The sequence below is a fragment of the Rhinopithecus roxellana genome, chromosome 2 (genome assembly GCF_007565055.1).
Source record: "Rhinopithecus roxellana isolate Shanxi Qingling chromosome 2, ASM756505v1, whole genome shotgun sequence".
NCBI classification, from domain to species: domain Eukaryota; kingdom Metazoa; phylum Chordata; class Mammalia; order Primates; family Cercopithecidae; genus Rhinopithecus; species Rhinopithecus roxellana.
This window is the reverse complement of record NC_044550.1, coordinates 150,022,281-150,043,491: the sequence shown is the minus strand read 5'-3', so window position 1 is coordinate 150,043,491 and position 21,211 is coordinate 150,022,281. Positions and strand designations below refer to the sequence as shown.

The 21,211-nt window shown below is 42.0% G+C and overlaps 1 protein-coding gene and 1 non-coding gene across 2 annotated transcripts in view; one reads left to right on the top strand and one right to left on the bottom strand.

The window, feature by feature from the left end:
- The first annotated feature begins 1,797 nt into the window (after window positions 1-1,797).
- The window catches only part of CRACD (capping protein inhibiting regulator of actin dynamics), a 58,465-nt gene continuing 39,051 nt past the window's right edge, over window positions 1,798-21,211 (top strand). Inside the window, exon 1 of the mRNA XM_030925912.1 lies at window positions 1,798-1,878. The gene's annotated coding sequence lies outside the window, so the exon portion shown is untranslated. The remainder of the gene's footprint in view (window positions 1,879-21,211) is intronic.
- LOC115896092 lies at window positions 16,921-17,025 on the bottom strand. Its single transcript, XR_004056071.1, has one exon. It is a non-coding gene; the product is annotated as a U6 spliceosomal RNA (small nuclear RNA).

Below are 21,211 nucleotides of genomic sequence, written 5' to 3'. Positions count from 1 at the left end.
AAGATATGTTTCCTGTGATATAGGTATGCTATTTTATCTCTTCATGTCTCAGGTTCCTCATCTGTAAAATGGGCATGTTAATAGTGTCAACGTAATAGGATTGTTGTGAGGATTAACTGAGTTAGTATTTATAAAGTTCTTAGAGCCGTGATACATAGTAAGGGTTAAAACATGTTTTTAGGCCAGGCCCAGTGGTTCACGCCTGTAATCCCAGGACTTTGGGAGGCCGAGGCGGGCAGATCATTTGAGGTCAGGAGTTCAAAACCAGCCTGGCCAACATGGTGAAACACCATCTCTACTAAAAACACACACACACACACACACACAAAGTTAGCCAGGCATGGTGGCAGGCGCCTGTGATCCCAGCTACTCAGGAGCCTGAGACAGAACAATCACTTGAACCCGGGAGGCAGAGGTTGCAGGGAGCCAAGATCGTGCCATTGCACTCCAGCTTGGGGGACAAGAGTGAAACTCCCATCTCAAAAAAAAAAAAAAAAAAAAAATTCTTAAAATAGTTGTCAGACCATTAGAAAAGTGGCTCTTTAAGCTTCTTAAAGAAAAAGGAAGGATCCAGGAAGATGCTGCTGCTGGTAGAGGGTGACTTACACTTTCTTTTCCAAGGAGAGAGTGGAATAATAATGTGAAGGAACTTGTATCCAAAGGCGGAGGACTGAAAGGTATTACCTAAAATACCCCTAACAAATGTTGGCAGCAATCCTAGGTCCTGACTAATGAAGTAATAAATGGGAAGATGTTCATAGCAACTCCTTTGGGGCTCTTCACAGTAGATTTTAAAAAGAGACAAGGGAAATAAACTGGAAATATATGGGGATAGAGGGAATTAGGGGGCAAAGCTTACGCCAAGAGTTGGCAGTTATATTCTGTATCTAATAAAGGCCAAAACAGAATGATCCTCAAACTGGAGATATGTAAGATAGAGATAAAAATATTAAAAAAAAAAAAAAAACCTGTCTGACTTAAGTGTTTTTCTCAGCGTCTTCCATGGAGAAGGGCATTTGGCTATCTGCTTTGTTAAAGAAAGCAGGCACTGCCTTATTGCTTGTGCAAAGAGGTGCTGTGCTGGCCACCATGAAGCTTGAAATCTTTTCTTTATTTTTTAATTTAATTTATTTATTTATTTATTTTTTGAGACAGGGTCTCACTCTGTCGCTCAGACTGGAGTGCAGTGGTGTGATCACAGCTCACTGCAGCCTCCACTTCCTGGGCTCAATCAATCCTCCAGCCTCAGCTTCCTAAGTAGCCAAGACTAAAGGTGTACACCACCAACCCGACTAATTTTCTTATATTTTGTAGAGATGGGATCTCACTGTGTTGCCCAGGCTGGTCTCAAACTCCTGGGCTCAAATGCTTCTCCCACCTCAGCCTCCCAAAGTGTTGGGATTACAGGTATGAGCTACCATGCCCTGGCCACTTGGAACCTCTTCTTGTTCTCCCCAGATGTTTCTTGGGAGCCTGGAGGACAGAAGATTCACCATGCCTTTGGCTCGTGCTCTGCCTCACTGTGCATGGATTGCACTGGGGCTGGCTCTGACATTCCTGGCACAGGGCTTGGTTGCTCATTCAGGCTGATGGCCGCCCTTTGCCCTGTCTCCTTTGGCTGGAGGCAGCTGGGTTATAATTTGCTCCTTAGGCTTGGAAGTGCAGCCCTGCCACACTGCAGCCTGTGTTTATTTTATAATCCACAGACAAGAAGAAAGGAGGCAAATTCCAGCCCTTTAAGAAGTTGTTTGGCAAAAGGAAAAAGAAAGACCCTTCGTTGTTCTGGGCGCAGTCGGTGGGGAAGAAGAGTTACTCTCACCAGAGTGTCAGCAATGGGACCTTCTCTTCGGATGAGGAGACCCTGGAAGACAACCTAAGGTAATAACTTGCACTTTATTTTCAGATCTTTGGTGGAGTCCCGGGGTGGGGAATGGGATCCCAAAGGAGATAGGTGCTGTTTTTGGTTCCAGGAGACAAGAACAGAATCACAAATGGGGCAGGGCGTTGGGATCACTCCTGTAATCCCAACACTTTGGGAGGCCAAAGTGGGCAGATCACTTGAAGTCAGGAGTTCGAGGCCAGCCTAGGCAACATGGGAAAACCCCGTTTCTAGTAAGAAAATACAAAAAAAAAATTAGCCAGGTGTAGTAGTAATCCCATGCATCTGTAATCCCAGCTACTGAGGAGGATGAGGCACAAGAATCACTTGTGGAGGGAGGTGGAGGTTGCAGTGAGCTGAGATCATGTCACTGTACTCCAGCCTGGGTGACAGAGTGAAACTCTGCCTCAAAAAAAAAGGATCACAAATTGGTTCCATCTCTGGGAACGTGGAAGACTTGGTATATTCTGCATAGAGAAGTCACCTTGGGGAGTTAGCAAATGAGTCTGACCTCATTTTCTGGGAGTGCACAGGAATTGGCCATTCATTTCGCTGCTCTTGTTTGTGGAAGGAGGCAACATTTCACTGGCTTGGCTCACCAGGGTTCCTCAGATTGAAGAAGACTGTATTTCCTTATGCCATTGCTTTACAAAGAGAAAGGGTGTCATAGGCTAGACTTTATACCCTTGTTGAGGATGCAGGTTGCTCAGGCACAAGTGGTCACTCTTCATACCCCTGACCATCTCTAGCAACTTCTGGAGCCTGTCTATGATGGAGCTTTTGCCTCCCTCCCTCCCTCCCTCCCTCCCTCCCTTCCTTCCTTCCTTCCTTCCACCCTTCCTCCCTCCCTCCCTCCCTCGTTTCCTCCTTCTCTCCCTCCCTTCTTCCCTCTCCCTCCCCCACTTCTCCCTTTCTTCCCTTCCTTCCTTCTTTCTTTCCCCGCCTCTTAGAACACAAACACTAAATCTGGGTGTGACAGTGTCAGGAACTCAGAAAAGTAGGGTCAGGAAGTACTTTCTCACCTGAGTGCTTGGAATTGAAGTCAGAGTCAGAGCTGGTTAAACTCCGAGACTGACAGCTTAGAAACCAGCTCCTCTGAGAAACCTTTTCCAACAACCCCATCTGATTTATTTGCCCTTGCCTGTGTTCTTCTAGCATCGTGTGCCTGGTTTCAGCAGAGAACTTGTCACTTTCTATGGAAATTTGATTTGCTTGTCTGTCTTTCTCACTCGACTGTCAGTTTCACGAAGTCAGGGACTAGGTTTCATTCAGCCTTGTATTACGTGCTCAAAAAAAAGTTTTCCATGAATGTCTGACCCTGTATAAGCTAAGCGGAAGGAGTAGATGGTATCATCTGTGGTATCCTCACCGTGCTTCAAGGACAGAGACAAAAATATCCTCTGTGGTGTGTGTCAGTAAGTAAATTCCAACGAACACTGCTGTTGTGTCCAAATTACAAAACCCTCAGACCAGAGGTGCACATTAAGTTTTACAGCAAATATTCAGCAACAGCATTTGTTAGTCTTGATACTGACTCTTTTCCTTGACACTTTGTGCTTATTTTCTATTGTCTTTACTCTGTAGGGTAAGAAAATCATTTAATTTGACTCAGGGAAAGATGTAACTGAAAGGGAGCACAGCTAGTGCCAACTCACTCAGCTGTTGGGATGCTGTCGCAGTGAATAGTCAAGGAGTGTGCAGTTTGAATCCATTTTGATTTTACTTCAGGTTTTCAGTTGTAGAATAAGAGTGTGAACTTTTTGGCCTCACGGTATCAGGATGAGGAACAGATAGTAAAATGAGAGTAAGTGGCAGTTTAATACAATATGAGGTCAAGTCTGGAAAGTTCTCCCTTAGAGGGACTGTTCTATGGAAACACAACCCACCCTTTTTATAGTGTAGTAGGTATAGCATAGTTTTGCCAAGTCTGATTTCATACTGAGCTGTGTTGGACTCTTACAGGAACCTGGACCCTGGAGGTTCTCTTCCCATTTAAGTCTTATATTCTGTTAACTTCTTGGGGTTTTCCTTAAGGTTTTAGGTTTTACAAAGCCTTGGGAAATTCCACATTGGATCAAATAGCTACATTTCTAATAATGTCACCTGTCCTCATTATTGACTTGTCTACAAACCTGCATTTATGAGATATGTATTATATTCTTATTAAACACTTCTTTTTATAATAAATTCATCTCATAAGTAAGGATATAAAAGGATAACCTTTGGACTATTAATTTTTTAAATGTCAATTTAAATATTTAAAAAATTAGTGGGTATATACCCAGAGGAGTATAAATCATTTTACCATAAAGCCACAGGCATGCAAATGTTCATTGCAGCACTGTTCACAATAGCAAAGACACGGAGTCAACCTAAATACCCATCAGTGACAGATTGGATAAAGAAATGTAGTGCATATGCACCATGGAATACTTTGCAGCCACAAAAAAGAACAAGATCATGTCTTCTGCAGGAACATGGATGGAACTGGAGGCTATTGTTTTTAGCAAACTAATGCAGGAACAGAAAGCCAAATACCACATGTTCTCACTTATAAGTGGGAGCTAAATGATGAGAACTCATGAACACAAGGAGGGGAACAACAGACACTGGAATCTACTTGAGTGTGGAGGGTGAGGGGAGAGAGAGGAGCAGAAAAGATAATTTACTGGGCTTAATACCTGGGTGATGAAATAATCTGTACAGCAAACCCCCGTGGCGTGAGTTTATCTACATAACAAACCTTTGTATGTACCCCTGAACCTAAAATAAAAGTTAAAAAAAAATTAGGATAGAAACACAGCACGGCGTGGTGGCAAGTGCCTTTAATCCCACCTGCTCGGGAGGCTGAGGCAGGAAGATCATTTGAGCCAGGAGTTTAAGGTTGTAATGCGCTATGATCATGTCTATGAATAGCTACTGCACTCTAGCCTGGACAACATAGAAAAAAAAAAGATAGAAGCACAGGAAAATAGAAGTAATTTTAAAATATGTATTTATCTTTTCTAGGGAATTGACAATTGCAAAGTAATTTCACCTATAAAGTAAATACTACATATGTCGATTATGGTATACCAGAGCTTCTAATTATATGCCTTATTTACAGATGGAGAAAATGAAAAATGTTGTTTTCAGAAATTCTTATTTTTAGTTCATGGTTCAATTAACAGACTGTTACTTTATGTTGTGTAATGATTCAAAAAATTTCTGTGCATTTTATTTGCTATCTCCAAAATGGACAGTTCTTACAAAAGCACAAAACTTAAAGCTCCATTAACATGATTTTGGGTAGAGGTTGCAAGAAGGTAGATTTCAGCCCAACGTGAGGGAGAATTTCCTAATTAGAACTGCCTAAAAATGGGAGACTTGGCATGTCCCCAAAAAGATTGAGACCAGTGAAGGTGGGATTTCTGCACTGGGTGGGAATTTATGGGAACTGAACTTTAACATCCTGTCAAACACCCAAGAATCTGTAATTCTAGAAATGTTCCCATGACCAAGAATAACTCCTTATTGATCTGCTCCTTCTGCCTGAAAATTTCCATTTCCTTTGGGTTTTAAAAGCATTCTTTTCCTTCTCTAGGTTAGAAGCCTTTATCTCTCCTAGGCTGCTGCTTTTAAATTATATATTCCTTGGGAAAAGCAAAGTAATAAAACATGATCCATTTTTAAGAATCTAATGTGATTTCTTTTCTTAATTAAACACAACTAATATTACATTTCCAAAGGTGTCTTAAAATAGTTGTTAAATTTTAAAAGAGGGAGAGGGTCATCTTGGTAAATAGGTTTGGGGAATTCTGAGCAAAAACAAATTAAATAGGATTCTTTATGTGGGACTCGACAGAACTTTTACTATGGAATGTGTCCTGTGAATCCCTAGGAAGAAGGATGTAGTATGCAGTATTTTAATATTCCTTTGGCCATAGACCCTTTTTTCACTGAGAATATCCAATGGCATGTATTAAAGCTACCACTAATTGAAGTTAATACAATGTATTCACTTTTACATAGGTGAACTAATATAATATTTACCACAACTATTTAAGATTTATATTATTATCAACAGTTCAAAGATGAGAAAACTAAGGCTAGCAAGTAATTTGCCTAAGGTCATACAGCTTATAAATCCCTGAGCCACTATTCAAGCAATAAAGAGTGCATTCTTAAGCATCCACTACCGTGCTTCTCAAGGAGGCTGCAGCCTCACTAGGGAGTTACTCATATGGCCCTGCATCATCATACTGGTCCTGAGTCACTAGGCTCAGATGTCTGCCTACCTCCAGCTGCCTGATGGAGGCTCTGTTACTTACTGGGACTCTACTTGTCCTGCTTCCATTTTCTACTGAAAACCCAGTGTTTGTTACATCATGCATAACAACAACACTTTATATTAAGTGCCAGATGTAAGCATGGTGAGATGTGAAGGGGTTCTGGAGAGGATGAGCTCACTTGGACTGGAACAGTCGGGAAAAGTTTCAGGATTGAGGAGGCCTTGACCCGGCTCCAAATGATGGGCAGGACGTGGAGTAGCTGAGAGGGAAGGCATGAACCTGTCAGATAATGGCATAAGCAGAAATTTTCATGGAAGAAGGAATATGACAAATAGAATAGGAGGGAACTTTCCAACTCTGTGAGGCTAGTGTTATCCTGATATTAAAATCAGGCAAAGATATCACAAGAAAAAAACTCCACAGGCCTATATCCTTTATGACAATAGACACAAAAATCCTTAAGAAAAAACTAATAGCCTGAATCCAACAACATGTAAGAATGATTAAGTAGCATGACCAAATGGAATTTATCCCAGGAGTGCAAGGTTGGTTTAACATACAAAAGCCAATCAATGTAATATACCATATTAATAAGATAAAGGATAAAAACCACATGATCATCTCAATAAATGCAGAAAAACTATTTGACAAGATCCAACATCCTTTCACGATTTATTAAAAAAAAAAAAATAGACAACACTGGAAATAGAAGGAAACTCCTTCAACTTGATAAAGAGCATCTGAAAAATCCACAGCTAATATCATATTTAATGATGAAAAATGAATGTGATCCCCTTAAGATCAGGAACAAAACAAGGGTTTCTTATCTCATTCCTTCTATTCAACACTGTATTCTACAGTACTATATTGTTGGCTATAGCTGGGACAATTAGAAAAGAAAAAGAAATAAGAGGCATTAATCTTAGAAATGAAGAAGTAAAACTGTATTTGCAGATGCCATGATTGTATATATAGAAAGTCCTAAGGAATACACACACAGAAAGCTATTAGACTAATAAACAAGATTGTACAAGGTTATAGGATGCAAGATTGGAGTTTTTGGAATATCAATTGTATTTCCGTACTGTAGCAATTTATAATCTAAAAATGACCTTAGGAAAACAATTCCATTTACATAGCATCAAAAAGAATATACTACTTAAGAATAAGTTTAACCAAGGAAGTGAAAGACTTGTACACTAAAAATGACAAAATATCATTGAAAGAAATTAAAGAAGATTGAAATGATGGAAAGACATCCCATGTTCATGGACTGGAAAACATAATATTGTTAAGATGACAGTACTCCCCAAATTGAGCTACAGATTCCATGTGGTCCCCATCAAAATCCCAGCTGTCTTTTTTTCCCCAAAAAATTGGCAAGTGGATCCTAAAATTCATATGGAATTGCAGGGGACCCAGAATAGCCAAAACATTATTGAAAAAGGAGAACAAAGATGGAAGACTCACACTTTCTATTTAAAACACTTACTACAAAGCTACAGTAATCTAAACTGCGCGGTACTGGTGTAAGGATAGATATATAGATAATGGAATTGAATTGAGAATCCAGAAATAAGCTCTTACATTTGTGGTCAATTGATTTTCAATAAGAGTGCTAAGACAATTCAATGGGCAAAGAAGAGTTTTTCAACAAATATTTCCGAGACAATTGGGTAGCCACATGGAAAAGAATGAAATTGGACCCCTTTTTACATTATATACAAAAGTTAACTCAAAATGGATCACAGACCTAAATGTAAGAATTAAAATTATAAAACTCTTAAAAGAAAAAGTAAATTTCTATGACCTTGAATTAGGCAGTGGTTTTTTAGGTACCAAAAGCACAAGCAACAAATGGAAAAACAGAAAAGTTGGACTATGTCAAAATTAAATTTTGTGTTACAAATGATACCATCAAGAAAGTTATAAAACAATCCACAGAATGGATGGAAATATTTGTAAATCATATTCAGAATAGGTAAAAATAAAAAACAAAACTCCCACAACTCAATAATAAAATGACCTTCTCTCCCAATTTTTTAAATGGGCAAAGGATTCGAATAGACATCACTCCACAAAAGTTATAAAAAGATCAATTAACACATTAGCCATACTTGCTCAACATCATTAGCCATCAGGGAAGTGCAAATCAAAACCATAAACGAGATACTATTTCACACCCATTATGAAGGCTACAACCAAAAAGACAGACAATAACAAGTGTTAATGAAGATATGTAGGGATTGGAACCCTCACACATTGCTGGTGGGAATATAAAATATTAAAGGTTTAGGGTAATTTTTAGTCCTGATCCCATACCTTCACTTTATAAATGGGGAAAGCAGGCTCAAAGAGGTGACAGTGCTATTAGTGTTAGAAATGTGACTACAATCCAAGCCTGCCCATTTTGCACATGGTAGTGCTTTTTTCTTGAATAGCCCCATTCCCCATCTCCACCTCCTTCCTTTGTCTAATTCCTCTCCATCCTTGAGTTTTCGGCACATTTGTGCCTTCCTTAGGAGAGCAAGCTTTCTCTGATTCCCTCAGCCTAGATCAGGCCCCTCCCCCTGACATTGTTCTCACAGCTTCCTTGACCTTTCCCTAAAAGTAAGCCTTGTGACTTACCATTCATTGTATTTCCAGCCTCTAACGCTGGGCCTGGCACATAGCAGGTATTCAGTAAGCATTTATTCAATGAATGAATGCATGATTATTGCTCTTCGCCATACTGACATTTCCCACTGGACAAGTCAGTGTTCATCTAATTTGGCCTCCAGTTTCCCACCTTGGTAAAGAGTATCACAGTCTCTCTGACCTGCTGAAAAAAGAGGAATCCGCAGTTAGTGTCATGAGACATCATGTCACCAGTGAAATTATGGTGAAGTGCAGGCTCCCTGCTTATCATTGTGTGCATTGATTCACCTGATCTTGCTGCTTTTCAGAGGATGAAGTCAGAAAGGACCTGTTATACTTGATTGTTTATCCTCTATCCTTAGGAACATGGAATGTGCTGAAATTGAATAGGGAATGGTGAAAAGGTGCAAAACCCATTAAATAAAAATTAGGGACTAAGCAGGAAAATCAACAGAGCTGAGCTGAAGAAGTCTAGAGAAAAAGAAGGTTGATGAATCAGTTATAGCAGGGGTCCCCAACCCCCAGGTGGTGAACCAGTACCGGTTTGTGGCCTGTTAGGAACCAGGCCGCACAGCAGGAGGTAAGTGGCAGGCAAGGGGGCGTTACTGCCTGAGCTCCACCTCCTATCAGCTCAGCAGCGGCATTAGATTCTCATGGGAGCTTGAACCCTACTGTGAACTGTGCATGTGAGGGATCTAGGTGGCATGCTTTTTTTTTTTTTTTTTTTTTTTTTGAGGCGGAGTTTCACTCTTGTTGCCCAGGCTGGAGTGCAGTGGCACAATCTCGGCTCACCGCAACCTCCGCCTCCCAGGTTCAAGCAGTTCTCCTGCCTCAGCCTTCCTAGTAGCTGGGATTATAGGCATGTGCCACCAGGCCCAGCTAATTTTGTATTTTTAGTAGAGACGGGGTTTCTCCATGTTGGTCAGGCTGGTCTCGAACTCCCGACCTCAGGTGATCCACCCTCCCGGCCTCCCAAAGTGCTGGGATTACAGGCGTGAGCCACTGTGCCCAGCCCGGTGGCGTGCTTTTTATGAGAGTTTAATGCCCGATAATCTGAGGTGGAACAGTTTCATCCTGAAACCATCCTCCCACCCCCTGTCCATGAAAAAATTGTCTTCCACAAAACCAGTTCCTGGTGCTGAAAAGGTTGGAGACTGCTAAGGTATAGCGATTCTTAGAGATACAATATGTTGTAAATGCAGCAGAACAGGAGCTAGGGACCTCTCGGGAAGCCAGGTGTTTCACTCGAGAGCTGTGTGACCCTAACCTAGCTAGCCCCTTCATCTCTCAGGATTACTAGAAGGACAAAAATGTACATGACATTGTGCTATCTGCAATAAAGCACTTTAAAAAGCAGGTTAGTATTAGTATTGAGATAAAGAGAATATTGATGACTACTATTTCCAGAGCATTAACCAGAGGAAAATTGATTCAAATGACAGCTACAGAGGTTTATGAAAAGATCTTTCTCCACATGGGGAAACAGAGTGGAATAAATAGCATGGAAGCCTGTGAAGTGGACTTTAGAGGCAAGTTAGAGGATCACTTGTCCTAGGTGCTATAGACACAGGACTGAACTTACAGACTGCAGTAGATGACCCTCTGGCTTCCAATTCTAAGATTCTCCCTTCGAGATTCCAAACTTTACTCCTCTTCCTTGAATTTGTATGACATACCCGGTTTCTTTTGTAATTAACAGATAATTTGGTACACTATAGCCTATCAAGTACCATATATTTTGATAGAATACCCGAGTTCTGGATGAGCCTCTAAGTCAGATAATCTGACTCCAGTCACTTCCAGCAGTTCTAGTTTGTTTGATGAGGATATTTAATTGCTCTTTAACATTTCATTTGAATGAGACTCACGAATCTATTTAGGAAGAAAACTGCTGATCAATTGCAATTGCCCCTGTTGTCATGGAAACAAGCTGAAATGGGACTATAATTATATTTCCTTATTCCTGAAGTGAATCCCTAATCATTGCCATAGTAATTACCCAATATCTATGGTCCCAAATTACATGATTCTTGTCCAAAAAAGACAAAGGATAAGGAATAGGAAGGCTGGCCTGAGGCATACATTTACTGTGCAGCTGCAGAAAGCCTTCTCCTTTTTTGGATGGGAAGAATTTCCCTCTGTAGGCTCGCACTCCACAGTTGGATGATGTCAGCAGGTCTTAGATTGTGCCCAGTGCTTAGAAGAGTGGCTTGAAAGCTGTATCAGGTGGGACGATTTCAGTTGTAACAGAAATCAGAACTACTAGCATCTTCAACAGGAATCAAGTATATTGTCTGATGGACCAGAAAGTCTGGAAGACTTTCCAGGTTCCAAGGTTGGTTGATGAAATGGCCCAGCAACATCACCAGGATCCAATCTGAGTCCCTTTTTCTCTGGCTTCCTCGGGGAGTGGCCTCTTGTCCTCAGGTTTGTTCCCTCATGGTCACAAGATGACTGTCACAGTTCCAGGTGTCACAGGAGGATGACAAAGACCACGGACAGAAAGAAGGCAGTCCCTGTCTTGTATTATTGTGAATGTGGAGAACTTTCTCAGAAATGCCTCTGCCTACTAAACTTCCCCTTGCTTTTCATTGTTCCTTTTGCATAGACGCTATCTTTAGCAGATAGTGGCACGAGACAACAGAGCTTAAAATGGAGATTGCTCTTCCTGACACCTCTCTGCTCTCCTTAGCACTAAGTGCCTAGTCGGTGGGAGACGGAGTAGCATGGCTGCAGGGCTAACTTAGTTTGTTTTCTTTCCTTTGCAACCTCTCTTTCTGCTCTGACCTTCCAATGTGCTGAGCTCCAGGCCGCAGACCCAGCATACACCTCTGTCTCATCTCTCCCATTCCTCCAGATAAGTATGAGCATAGAGCACTTGGCCTGGGTTTCAGCATCCCAGGACCATGGGGTGTGACATCCTTTGCTCTCAGGCAGCAGCACATACCACCAAGAAAGAAGGGCAGCCTCCTGGGGAGAAGTAGAATCACAATACAGGGAGTTGTGCAAGTGAGTCATCCGTCCAGGTGAGCTAGACTAGAAGAGAGAATCCAGACGCAGACCTAGAAGCATAGTGTGGTAGCTGTTTTCTGGTCACTTAGCCATTAGCATCCAGTTCCCTTTCTCGAGTCAAGGTGACCCCCTGAAAGCTCCTTCCCTTTTAGGGAGCCGTCTTTACCTTGCTGTGTATAGCTCTGATACGACATAGTGCCTGCTTCCTAGGACAGAAATCAAAAGGATCAGATCTTCCACCTCCATTCCCACTGCAGCCTGGCATGAGCCTGCAACCCAGCCTGGCCAATCACATGTTCTCCCTTAGGACTTTGACTTGGCAGGTGAGTCAAAGATGTAAGGAACACAACTTCTAGGAAGAGTAGTTACTGGCTCACTCTGGCCTAATGGTGGCTGTGGCTCCTGATGCCTAGGCTCTAGAACTCTCCTACCTAACTCCAGTGTTTTTCCAAGCCTGCAGTCTGGCTTCTTTTGTTCTGTGAGCCTCCACTATACTTCTAGTACATTTTCTTTAGGTTGAGTAAGACAGAGTTTCTGTTGCCTATAGCTCAGAATGGTAACTGACACATGTAGACACCAGGAAACTAGATGTGAGAGAGAAGGTTTGAAATAGAAAGTGGGAAGCAAAGCCTGGAGCAGTTCCCCGGTTTAAGTTGAAAAGAAGGCTCAAAAAGCCTTGAGAGAGGCTGAACAGCCTCCTGACTTGCCCACCATTGGCTTCTTGGAGCTTTGTGAAGTGACCTCATGGAAAACAGCCATGATCTGAACATATTCTGCATTTTCCCATAACACATCCGCATCACACTTTCCATTACCTCGGTGACCTCTCTGCAGAAAACCCACCTAGTAAACCAACTCACCCTACAGTAGTTATCATTTTCTCATCCATTGAGAATGTTTGGTGGGGCACAGCGGCTCACACCTGTGATACTAGCACTTTGGGAGGCTGAGGTGGGAGGATTCCTTGAGCCCAGGAGTTTCAGACCAGCCTGGTCAACATAGTAAGAACCCATCCTAAAGTGAAAAAAAAAAACAAAACAAAAAAGCTGACAAATTTGATAATAGAAAGCACTATGGGAAAAACAGATAATAGATGTGATCCCTGACCTCATGCCACACATAGTACTGGGATGGAGATAAGATGGTATTACTATTGTCAGTAAAATCACATTGGCCAGGCACGGTGGCTCACGCCTGTAATCCCAGCACTTTGGCATGCCAAGGCAGGTGGATCGCCTGAGGTTAGGAGTTCAAGACCAGCCTAACCAACATGGTGAAACCCCATCTCTACTAAAAATGTAAAAATTAGCCAGACGTGGTGGTGGGCGCCTATAATCCCAGCTACTTGAGAGGCTGAAGCAGGAGAATTGCTTAAACCCAGAAGACAGAGGGTTGCAGTGAGCCGACACGGTGCCACTGCACTCCAGCCTGGGCTACAGAGTGAGACTCTGTCTCAAAAAAAAAAAAGTCACATCTGTGTTTTGCTTTACAACATGCAAAGTACTTTTATGTTCTCTCTTGTTAAAGGCTTGATTACAATAACCATAACATCAAACAGTATGAGATTCATGCAGAAGGAAGGATTCCTGAGGGACAAAAGGGAGCAAGAAAAGGTATATGGGGTTGATAAGGTTTGAGCTGGACCTCGAAATACAGTGTATTAGTCTGTTTTCACACTGCTATAAAGAGACTGTGTGATTTATAAAGAAAAGAGGTTTAATGGACTCACAGTTCCACAAGCTTAACAGGAAGCATGGCTGGGAGGCCTCAGGAAGCTTACAGTCATGCTGGAAGGTGAAGGGGTAGCACACACATCTTACCATGGTGGAGCAGGAGAGACAAAGAGCGAAGGGGGAAGTGCCACACACTTTTCAACCATCATATCTTGTGAGAATGCACTCACTATCACAAGAACAGCATGAGGGAATCCACCCCCATGATCCAATCACCTCCCACCAGGCCGCCCCTCCAATTCAACATGAGATTTGGGCGGGGACACAAATCCAAACCACATCAGTGGGTAAGAACCGAATTGTGAGACTGGCACTGGGCAGTCCGTGCAGCAGAAGAGCCTATGCAGTAATGGAACCCAGTGATGGTATTTGAGGAACTGACAGGTCAGGTTTGCCTCTTGGGTGCTTGAAGTAGGGTGACATTAGATAATAACTTTTTTTTAAGAGACAGTGTCTTGCTCTGTCACAAAGGCTGGAGTACAGTGGTGAGATCACAGCTCACTGCAGCCTCAAACTCCTGAATTCAAGCAGTCCTTCCACCTCAGCCTGCTGAGTAGCTGGGATGACAGGCACGGGCCACCACGCCCCATGAATTTTTTTTTTTTTATTTTTAGAGACAGGGTCTTGTAGTGTTGTTGCCCAGGCTGGTCTCAGACTCCTGGCCTCAAGCCATCCTCCTGCCTTGGTCTCCCAAAGCACTAGGATTATAGGTGTGAGCCACCATGCCCAGCACTGCTTACACCATTCTTAGTGTTTTACATATCATAAATTTAATTCTAATGAAAGCTCTGTGAGGTAGGTCCTATTATTATCCCCATTTAACAGTTAAGGAAACTTAGGCACCTGGAGGTTTAGAGACTTGCTGAAAGCCACACAGCTGCCAAATGGTAAAACTAGGTTTCAGAGGTAAGAACTAATCCCTGAGAGGTAAGAGGTAATCCCTACACTACACAACCTCTGTTTCATAGAGCCAGAGTAGTTTAGAGCTCTGGCATGAACAGCGTTAAATGCCAAGCAACCACTGCAGCTTTATTTGGGAGGATTTTGGCACGAGGGAAACACCAGTGGTTTCTGAGCTGGCAAATTAACTCCTTTAAGATTAATGGTAGGGGACTAGGTGCAGTGGCTCACGACTGTAATCCCAGCACTTTGGGAGGCTGAGGTGGGCAGACCACCTGAGGCCAGGAGTTTGAAACCATCCTGGCCAACATGATAAAATTCCATCTCTACTAAAAATACCAAAATTAAACGAGTATGGTGACATGCGCCTGTAATCCCAGCTACTTGGGAGACTGAGGCCTGAGAATCTCTGGAACTCCAGAGGTGGAAGTTGTAGTGAGCTGAGATTGTGCCACTGTATTCCAGCCTGGGCGACAGAGTGAGAGTCTGTCAAAAAAAAAAAAAAAAAAAAAGGTTACTATAGGGTTTCAGAGAAAGCTGAATTGGAAAAGATGTAACTTGGAGATGATTTACAGATGTCAATTATATTGCAATAGGGTGGAGGTAAAAACAGGACAACAGTGACAATTATACACTCATTGATTTTCGACTGCTCTCAGGGTTCCTGCATTTATTTCCGCAGATTCCCATGAACATCTTATTGTGTGTTCAGGAACAAGTCCTCTGGCTCCCACTGCCTGCCCTGGTCAGGGTGATGAGCATCATGCCAGTGACTTCCTCTCAGATGGTCCAGGAAAACAAAGTCTGCAATGGCTTCAACATAAAAAGTAATAATAAAAGCTTCACCTGAGCAAAGGTTACAGTATGTGAGCCCTAACCATTGCTGCTGGCATGCTTATTAGCATAATCATCCTATCCATATACTAATCCAGCAAATTGTGATGACCCCTCCAGGCCTCCACTGAGTTTGCTAAGCTCTTGACAACTTTAAGCACAGAAACAGGCCCTTCAAAATGCCCTGTATTTTGATGTATTTGCTGCCAAAGTGAGCCTGACAGTAGTGTTATTTGTTCTATAACAGCCTTTTATTTTCTTTTATTTTTAGAGGCAGGGCCTCTGTCACCTAGGCTGGAGTGCAGTGACGTGATCATAACTCACTGCAGCCTCGAATTCCTGGGCTCAAGCAATCTGCCTGCTTCAGCCTCCTGAGTAGCAGGGACTGCAGATGTGCAGCACTATGCCTGGCTGAATTTTTTTTTTTTTTTTTTTTTTTTTTTTTAGTTACAGAGTCTCACTCTGTTACCCAGGCTGGAGTGAAGTGGCACGATTTTGGCTCAGTGCAACCTCTGTCTCCTGGGTTCAAGGGATTCTTTCTTCTGTCTCAGCCTCCCGAGTAGCTGGGTTTACAGGCATGAACCACCACGCCCAGCTAATTTTTATTTTTTTAGTAGAGGGGGTTTCACCATCTTGGCCAGGGTGGTGTTGAACTCCTGACCTCAGGCGATCTGCCCACCTCAGCCTCCCACAGTGCTGGGATTATAGGAAAGAGTCACTGTGCCCAGCCAACCTGGCAAATTTTTAAAATTATTTTTTGTAGAGATGGGCTCTTGCTATGGTTCCCAGGCTGATCTTGAATTCCTGGGTTCAAACTATTCTCCCTGCTCAAAGCGTTGGGATTATAGCCATTATCCAGCATGCCTGGCCCTAAAGTAGTCGTTTGGAGCCTCTAGGTAGAATCTTGGAGTTAATTCATCTAACTCTGGGTAAATGAAAGGAAAGAGGAGGTGGAGTAAAGGAGAAAGAAGCACCAATGTGTGTTTCCTGTTGTCTTTCTAAACCCATAATGAGTTAGATCAGAGGTCTTAAATGTTTTAAGATGTAGGTAGAACAGGACCCTGTAAACCTCTGTGAGTTTTTCTTAGTACTAAATGCATCTTCCCTTAGAATTGACTCAACCTATTCAAAGCCTCTAGTCTGTAGCTAATAGTTCCTGGAGTGGGTTCATGATATTTGAACCTTCTTGGGTAGGAGTTGCATGGATGACACCCGAGGGGCTATTGTTCTGTGCATCAGGTACCAGGATCAGGTTTTCAAGAACTGACTTCAACATTTCCCATGATTTTAGGCAAATGTCAAGGATTTTTCCTCTTTTCCTTTTTTCTCCCTCTTTTCTTAATTTCCTCCTCTTCCTACCTTCCTTCTCCTACTCTTGTTTTTTAAAAAAATTCCATTTTTATTTCAGATTCAGAGAGTACATGTATAGGTTTGTTACAAGGGTATATTACATGATGCTGAGGTTTGAGCTTCATTTAATCCTGTCACTCAGATAGTGAACAAAGTACCCAATAGGCAATGTATCAGCTCTTGCCCCCTGCTCCCTCCCTCTCTCCTATTAGAGTCCCCAATGTCTGTTGTTCCCATCTTTATGTCTGTGTGTTCCCAAGGCTTGGCTCCCACTTACAAGTGAGAACATGCGATATTTAATTTTCTGTTTCTGCATTAATTCACCTAATTGCATGTCATCCTCGCACAGGGACCATGATAATCTTCTCCATATCTAGTTCCAGTTTTAGTGTATGTGCTGCTGAAGTGCTGTACTCTTCCTCTTCCTCTTCCTCCTCCTCTTTCTTTTACTTCTTTGGTCTTATGAGGTCACTACTGATCTTTACAGATATTGACTGTTTAATTTGGGTGGAGGATATCAAGATGATGTAGATCTTCTATGTGGAATGGGTACTTATGGCACACCTATTTACTCTTTCAGCCGTGTCTACACATAGATATGAGTCACAAGGCTGCATTCCTGTGTTTTTAAAATCTTCATCAGCACATTCATGTTCATTGCAGTCCTACTTACAATAGCCAAAAAGGAGAAACAACCCAAATGCCCTTTGACGGATGAATGTATAAACATGATATATATGTACAATGGAATTATTCATTCTTAAAAAGGAAGGAAATTCTGACACATGCTACAATGTGGATGAACTTTCAAAACATTATGCTAAGTGAAATAAGCCAGGCACAAAAGGACAGATATTCTATGATTCTATTTAAAGGAAGTACCTGAAATAGTAAAATTCGTAGAGACAGAAAGTACAATAGTAGTTGCCAGGCGCTGGGGAGAGGGGAGAATGGGAAGTTATTGTTGCATGGATATGAAGTTTCAGTTTGGGATGAGAATAAAGTTCTAGAAGTTGATAGTGGTGATGCTTTCATTATAATATGAGTGTATTTAATGCCACTGAACTGTGTACTTAAAAAATGTTAAAATGCTACATTTTATGTTATATGCATTTTATCGTAATAAAATTTTGATCAATATTACATAAATATGAAAAAAATTATGGATGCTGGGATCCCACTTGGCATTGACAGATTTTGTGTTTAAGAATTAAAATTAGGCTGGGCATGGCGGTTCACGCCTGTAATCCCAGCACTTTGGGAGGCCAAAGCAGGAGGATCGCTTGAGCCCAGGAGTTCAAGATCAACCTGGGCAACATGGCAAGATTTCATCTCTGTGAAAAATTTAAAAACTTAGCCAGGCACAGTGGTGCATGCCTGTATTTCCAGCTACTTGGGAGGCTGAGGTGGGAGGAGCCCTTAAGTTCTGGAGAGTTCCAGGCTGCAGTGAGCAGAGAGACCACTGCAACAGAATGCCTGGGCAACAGAATGCCTGGGCAACAGAATGCCTGGGCAACAGAATGGGACTCTGTCTCAAAAACAAAACAAAGTAAAACTGGCATATCCTCTTTTATATAAGATTTGCAATTGTAGGTGAACTGGAACCCTCTTAATTAATGCTCCTTTCTTGTCGTGATCCAGCAGCCACCATTCATATAATGTCTTTGTTCTCTAAGAAATCCAAACATCTGTAAACACTGTATTAAGCCCTGTCAACAGTGAGCCAGGAGCCTGAGTTCTGGTTTCTGTTTTGATTGAATCTGTCTCTTCACTTTGCTGGGCCTCAGCTTCTCCATCCATAAAGACTTGGGTCTTGGATTCCATGAGCACAGAGGGGCCCTTTCTTCAGTGGCTGTTGGCTGTGTGAGGGCTGTCCCTGTCATCGCTAATACAGTACACTGCCTTTTGCTGCTACCAGTTTACTCGTAGAGACTCACTAGAGATGTGAAGAGCAGCGCTCCAGGCCTCCAGACACAGGTGCGGAGAAATATTGGCAGGCAGAGTGGAATGCAGGCTCAGAATGGGTCTGTGAGCTCAGGATTTCCAGTCTTCTGCATGAATTTTTACATTGTCTTTGAAGGATTTCTGAAAGTGAAAGCACAGACAATGTTATCGGTTAAGGTTTTTGCAGTTTATCTTCTTCCTAATCTGAACTTTACCTCACTTATAAAATAATATAGCACAGAGTCCTGGGGATGAGAGTAACAAAGAAATAGAAAAGACAGGAGTTCTGTGGGAAAATTGATGAATTCGTGTTGAGTTTGCAGAGACAGTGGGAGAGTCATTCCACTGTAGCTGGAGACACATGAGAAGAGCGTATTGGAGTGAGGCAGTTATTAAAGGTAAAGCCAGAAGAGCAACCTCAGGCTGTTCTCTCATCAATGTCTTCGGAAAGATAACTGCAGGAGGCAGTGAAGAGTAGAGGGGCAAGTCCAACAGCTGGTATCTTTGGGCTGATTAGAAGCCCCTGATGAAATGTTTCGAAGCCCAACCTCTCTGTCAATACAAATAATATCAATGACAACAGCAAATCAGAACAGAAATGTAGAAATCTCAGCCATGCTCCTTTCTGTACATAGGAGAGCTGACTGCCTTCTAGAGCCCCAGGAACTTCTGCTGTTTGGACCTCCAATCCAAAAGGACCATTTTTCTGACCTCTGTAAGTCAGGGCTGTGATTCTTCTCTAGGCTTATGAAAACTGTTCCTCAGAGACCAGTGCTGTTCTGAACTTCCCAAGTGGGCCTTTCTTTCTCTCTTTGTAGAGTTGGCTTTTACCATGTGTGCTTTGCATTTGACTTCAAATCTTGTTTAAATTAAAATGATTGTTAAATGACTATATTGACAATCTTCTAGTTCAAGGTTTAAAATCTGTGGGATTTTAGAGGTCTTTATACAGCTCTCCTCACAAGCAAGAGGCTGCTCTGTGTTCTCAATAGCAGAAGAGAAGGTTCCCACCTGCAAGTCCATTTCCTATCATTTGAGCAGAGAGAGAGGGAGGGCAAGTTGCAGCATTGAGGCTGAAAGGCCCCTCTCTTGGTTCCCTCAAAAGGAAGCAGGGAGAGGTGGAGTTGGCCTGCTTCACAATCAACTGTGAAAGATCTTTAAATATCAAGAGTAAAGAAGTACGGATGAACTCTGCTAAGGTACAATTTGTGGTAAATTGCCCCTCCACCTCCCGGTCATGTAATTTGCAGTTCCCAGCTGGTTAAGGACCATGGTTCCATCAAGCTCTGTGTTCATTAGAACATGGTTTCAAGCTGAGATATCCACACATAGGCTATTCAGTTTCAATTCCAACCCTGCCTCAAATTTTGGAACTTTGGGCAATACTTTTACCCACTTGTTGCCTCAGCTTCCCCTTCAGAGAACAGGAAACAATCTACATTGTAGAGTTGTTTGGAGCTGGAACTGGTAACCATGCTTACCAAAGATTTAGTATTAGATTTAATATTACACAAACTGCTGCCCTCTTTCTGCTGCTCTAACCATATGACTGACATACCTGCCCCCATTTTGCCTTCTACCATGATTGTAAGCTTCTTGAGGCCCTTACCAGAAGCCAGGCAGATAATTAGTGCCATGCTTATACAGCCTGCAGAACCTCTTTTCTTTATAAATTACCCAGCCTCAGGTATTTCTCTGCAGTAACACAAAAATGACCTAATATAGAAAACTGGTACCAAAAAATGGGACATTGCTATAAAGATAACTGAAAATGTCAAAACAGCCTTAGAACTGGGTAACAGGCAAAGGTTGGAAGAGTTTGGAGGGCTCAGGAAAAGACAAGAAGATGAGGGAGAGTTTGGAATTTCTTAGAGACTGATTAAATACTTGTGACTAAAAATGCTGATAGTGATATGGACAGTGAAGGCCAGGCTAATGAGGTCTCAGATGGAAATAAGGAACTTACTGAAAACTGGAGCCAAGGTCTCCTTTGTTGTACTGTAGCAAATAACTTGGCTGCATTGTGTTCATTCCCTAGGGATCTGTGGTAGTTTGAACTCAAGAGTAGTGACTTAGGGTATCTGTTGAAAGAAATTTTTAAGCAGCAAAGCATTTAAGATGTGACCTGGCTGCTTCTAACAGTTTACATTCAGATATGCCAAGGAGGAGGACCTTAGGAAACAACCCAGGCTCTCAGTTGAGGCTCTGGGAGGACTACACCTTAGAAGTGTAGGCAAAACAGAAGTAGTCTGAGCCTTACAAAGATGGCTAACCAGCATGAATTAGCTCAGTCTTTGATTGGATTGAAGTGAAGTGCTTCTTTGCTGTTTGCAGCCTTCAAGAAGATCGGGTGAGTCCTCTCTGGAAGAAGAGAACCCAGCCTCTAAAATTTTTGAGGCATGATGTGTGAAGTTTAATTAAAAATTACCAGGCATCTAAGAAACAGACTACAAGAAAAACAAGATAATAGAAATAGACCTAAAGGTGACCTAGATGTTGGAGTCTCAGATAGACTTTCAAATAATTGTGATTAATATATTCAACAATATAGTTTACAAGATGGAGAATTTCAGCAGATAACATAAATTTATTAAACAATTAAATGGAAATTTGAGATCCAAAATATACTTCTGAAATTAAGAACTCAACAG